The sequence below is a fragment of the Eriocheir sinensis genome, chromosome 1 (assembly GCF_024679095.1).
Source record: "Eriocheir sinensis breed Jianghai 21 chromosome 1, ASM2467909v1, whole genome shotgun sequence".
NCBI lineage: Eukaryota > Metazoa > Arthropoda > Malacostraca > Decapoda > Varunidae > Eriocheir > Eriocheir sinensis.
In genome coordinates this window covers 5417444-5422929 of record NC_066509.1, presented here as the reverse complement: position 1 = coordinate 5422929, position 5486 = coordinate 5417444, and positions in this window count along the sequence as shown.

Here is a 5486-nt window from a genome sequence, read left to right as displayed (position 1 = left end):
AAATCTAAATCCACGCTCTTCCACCGTACGTCAGCTCCCAGTTTGGTCATTCGTCTTTCATTCCCAATTTAATAAGTGAACTTAAAACAAAAAATCATAGCATTTCCAAGTAAGGTTACTGGTCCGTTCCAGCCACTTTATTTTAACCCATACGTTGCACAGAGTTGGGCGCTTCTTTCGTTGTTTTCCAGTATCTTCTCGTGATGTCCTAAGCCGTCCCCTCAGTGTTCGCAAAGAAATTTTCAAGTACATTTTAATACTGTTTCAAAGGTACATTTACTCGTAGGAGTATATTCAAGTTCCTTAAGCTTTCTGAGAGCCTTCTCAGCTGTATCTTGAATGCTTTCTCAAGGGTGTTGAAGTTTTGAGCGTTGTGACTCGTGTCTTCCCGGTGTGACAGGAAACCCTATATATCAGCCTCTGAATGACAATACTAACTCAAGATGCAAACTGTGTATGTGTGTGTGTGTGTGCGTGTGTGTGTGTGTGTGTGTGTGTGTGTGTGTGTGTGTGTGTGTGAGAGAGAGAGAGAGAGAGAGAGAGAGAGAGAGAGAGAGAGAGAGAGAGAGAGAGAGAGAGAGAGAGAGAGAGAGAGAGAGAGAGAGAGAGAGAGAGAGAGAGAGAGAGAGAGAGAGAGAGAGAGAGAGAGAGAGAGAGAGAGAGAGAGAGAATGTTTATTAGACGCAACACCTGGGAATTCTCACTAATGTTTACTTTCTACTGGCTGACAGGTATCCATGGAGGTGCGCATGTCCTGACTAAGGTGCTGCCTGTTCGAGAGTCATGCCAGTGTCTTCGTTTAAACATCCTCGATCTATATATACCATGGAATAGCGGGGTCTTCCTGTGACGGCCGCTCGTAAATTAAGACAGTGATGGGAATAAGATTAATGGTAGATATATAAATGCTCTCTCTCTCTCTCCCTATTTACCTGTCAGTCTACCTATTAATCTACTTATCTGTCTACCTATCTACCAATTTATCTATCTGTCTATATATCTGTGTCTATCTGTCTATCTATGTATCTATCTCGATATATAGGTTTTGTATCGATAGTATCACAAACTCCAGAAAAAGGCCTGGAGGGCACACGTACACAAGACTATGGAGAGAACACTGAGCTACATATATAGAAATACCTCAATAGGTTTCCCATGAGAATAAAAATATAATCAGAAGAAAATACGATAAAAATAGAACATTGATGCGTCACAATATTTCCGCTGGTTTCTGGCTTGGCATCCGACAGTGAACGATTTTTGAAGTATACGACATATTTAGTTATTTGTTCGCGTGGATATATCACGGCAAGACGAGGTGAGTATTTTTTTTTTACAGCAAAGGAGACAGCACAAGGGCACAAAAAAAAGAGGAAACAATAAAAAAAAGCCCGATACTCGCTACTCCTGTAAAGAATAAATGTATGGAATAAATGTAAAGTATGGATCGTATTCCTAAACGCATCGCCGCCTCTGTTCGCCTGTTTGAAAAGCCTCTCGAAGAAGTAGCTGGGATTTCCGTGGACAGCTTGGTGATTCTAGTGATAGTTTTGCACGACTTCTGCATTTTGAACGGGATAATCACCCATGAGAGCCCGGTTAATCTTGTTTGTGGCCTTGGTAAATAGTCGTAATAGGTGCCCGATATTTTTTTTTTTTTTACAGAAAAGGAGACAGATCAAGGGCGTGAAAAAAAAGAAAACAATAATGAAAAAAAAAAGCCCGCTACTTACTGCTCCTGAATAGAGTACAGAGGAGTGGCCAAAAAGAGATAAGAAGACCCATGTTTTAAAATTCCAGAACTAACAAAAGAGGAAATAATCATAAGGTCTGACATGAGGTATTTACTAGTGAGACAAATTCCTTCACACACAAAAAAGGAGGAAATACACTTAAATAACTTTAATAAGCAAACACAATATCTACATACCTTGAAAGCTGCTGGAGGTGGAAAAGATGACATTTTTTCTTCCTTCTCGTCCGCCTCTTCCTATTTCCCTCACGCACTCTGTCAAAGGGAAGGAAAAAGGCTGCTTTATAAACATACTGTCGGCATTCATATGAAAATAGCTCAGCCTGCTTTCTCGCCGCGCCATAAGTGACGGAATAATCTCGGTATTATTTCGGCGCATGGCCAGAGAGATAAAGGGGTGTGCTGGTGGAGGGCTTGTGTTTGGTGGTGTGTGTAGTGGAGTCGTAATGTGGAATGTGGTAGCGTGGAGTGGTGTTGATGTTACGGTGGAGTATGGTGGGTATGGTGGCGGTAAAGGGGATGTGGTAGTCATGTGGCTTGTGATGGGTGGTGTGTGGTGACGTGTGGTAGTTGTGTGGTGTGTGAGGGGGCGTGGTAATCATGTGGGTTGTGATGGGTGGTGTGATGGAGTGTGTATAGTGTAGTGGTGGTGAGGAGTGTGGATGGCGTAGTGGAGATGATAGGATGTGTTCTGTGGCTTGTAACTGATGATATGTAATGGTGGTCATGGTGGAGTGTGGCTGGTGTGGCGGTGGTGAGGCGAGACGCTGGGGATGGGGAGAGCCTCTAGTGGTGGGGAATCCTGAAGGTGTGAAATATCTACAAAATGTGGAATAATAAGGCATGGAATAACTCAGGTGTGAATTTCGTGAACCAGTTACTCTGTGAATGTGGCGTGGCGGCAATACCTGGAAAAATATGATGTGGTTCTCGGTGTGGCATAATACTCGAGGTGTGGCATAATTATAGGTTGTGGAAAGGTTTAAATATGGCGATTTTATGAAGCACTTGTTAATAATAGCAAGGGAGTAGCGTGGCACAAATACCGAGGAAAATAAAACAAAAAAATAATACCCAATACAAATATCTCCAGAGCACATTACTAACTCTTCTTTTCAGCTATAGCGATGCATTACCCCGAGCCATTTATTCCCCCCCTTGCTTCATTCATTATCCGCCTCCGGCACATTTATGTATTACTTCCACTTTGCGTGCTTCGGCGGTGGCCCATCTCACGCCTGGCCGAGTTTTCCACGCAACGCAAATGTTTTTCTTTTATATCATTCAGCTACAGAGGCGAGGCTACAGCTCGATGCACTCGGGACAGAGGGTTGCAGAATTTACATTTAAATCGATTCCGCTGCAGAAAGAAAGTTTGGAGCGACGGCGAAGTGAAGCAAGTCCCTCCTTCCTTCGTGAGGTCAGATGCGCCTTTGTCTCGCGCCCAAAACAGAAGGAAATTTTGACAGAAGACCGGGCGGAAGGGTGGAGCGAGACGCGGGGCGGGAGGAGGAGGAGGTGTTTTTTTCGAGGGGTGAAGAGAGGGAAGACAAGAAACAAAAGCTAACATGCATTCACATAGATTTTGCTGCACTTCCTCCGTTTCCTCTATTTGATTTTTTTTATTCTTCTCCCTTTTCTCGCCCTTCCTCCTCTACGTGTTGTATTATTCTTCCTTCACCATTCTCTTCTGCTTTTATCATCCCGTCTATTTTCCTTTATCCACCAGTCTTTTCATCGTCACAAACCCCACATAGATAACCAACAAATAAAAAAAATCAACAAGGAACACTTCTTGAACCCCATAAAAAAATACAAATGAAAGACAAAACAAAAACAGCAGCAAAGAAAACAAGTCGCTGAAGGAGGCAGCCACCGTAAACACCAAACTAATATACGACCCTTACGTCAATTAGTGTTCCAGAAAAAAAGAGAAAAAAAATTGGGAAGGGAAGAGACAAACGCCTCCCCTTCCTTTCCCTTCTGAAAAATGTAACTTCAGACGGAAATAAAAATGAGGAAGAGGAATAAGGGATAGGACAAAGCGCCCAACATACAGACACCAAAACAGACATACATCCAGGGACAAAGACACACGGACAGAGGCATGCACACAGAGCAAGGGAGACGAAAGAATATGTTCCTGTGCTGTCACCGGTATACGGATATCCCTGATGGAGGAGGCGCGGGCGAACAGGCAGGTGAGAAGGGAGCGCAGGTGGAGGTGTGAGGGCAAGGAGACGGACGATGAGGGCCGCCGTACCAACATGCTCGGCGGGACAAACAAAACAAAGTAGTCGACGCTCGGCACGTTGAGGCAGCTTGAGAATGCCACGGCCTCAGACAGTCCGCCAAAACGCGCTCTGCATGGCCTTTCCTTCCTTCCTTCCTTCCTCCCCTTCTTCCCACCACAAAAGACCATTCCCTACCCCCAATACCATCTCATGTTATCGCCGAATCGTTAAAAAAAAAGGATAGGAAAAGGGATAAATGAGCTGAGGCGAGTGGAAATAGTGAAGATGAGACAGAGGGAGTATAGTGTGTTCGGCTGCAAATGTTTACAGTATGCAAGTGTCTTAAGTCTTACAGGGATGCAAGTCAAGTAAGCACCTAAAAGATATATCATCGTACGCATTATCATTATTTTGCATCGTAGTGGAAAACTTATGCTTGGAAGACATGAGACCACTGAAAAATAGGTAACAGGAACGACACATCACACAAGAGGCGTGGATGAATTAGACAAAGCGATGTAGTCTTGACTTGATCTCTGGTAAACCTCAACCACAAGCAATGACGACGGTGATGAGCAATGAAGCCAAGTGATAGAGAAAGAGAAACAAAGTTATATGGAGCATTGAAAGACAATTAATTATCAGAGAATAACAAAGGAGACCACCCATCAACCCGGACTCTAGAGGAAACCGTCCAAGTGAATCAAGAAGGAGTTCCGGAGGGCAGCATGAGCCAAGAGAAAATGGCGCCACTATAAAAACTTGCCTGCGCCACGACGGGCTGGGGCCGACTACCATCCAGGCCCCTCAAGAGAGCCTACCGGTGCCACAGGCGAAAAAAAAAAAAAAAAAAACCGATCCGTTCCTTATATTCGAAATTTGAGAAGAAAAAGCGAGTTTCGTGGAAGTCAGCCCGAGAGAAGACGCGGCTATCAGAAAACAAAACATCTACAGCCAACCAGAAAATAACAACCAAGAGTATGAAGACGTTCCGATCCTTATATTCGTAATTAGATAAGTAAAACTGAATTGCCTGGAGGTCCCCCGAGAGGAGCCGAGGCAATCATAAAACAACGCACCTTCGGAATTAATCATCATCTGTGGGAGCGGCGTCACGAGGAGGACTGAAATAGTGATGAAGGTTAACTGTTTTCTGTGACTGACCTAGCCCGGCAGCTGCGGGGATCATGTTTCTTAATGGTCCCTCTAAGCGAGAAAAATAAGAAAAAATCATCACTCACGCAGACCATCTCATAATATATATCAACGCATTTGTGAAAAGTTTATGCATCATCTATTTGGGGGGATTTATATCATGGCAAAAATTTGGCCCGTCGCTGGTACACGGTAAAGCCACAAATTTGGCCCGTCGCTGGTACACGGTAAAGCCACAAATTTGGCCCGTCGCTGGTACACGGTAAAGCCACAAATTTGGCCCGTCGCTGGTACACGGTAAAGCCACAAATTTGGCCCGTCGCTGGTACACGGTAAAGCCACAA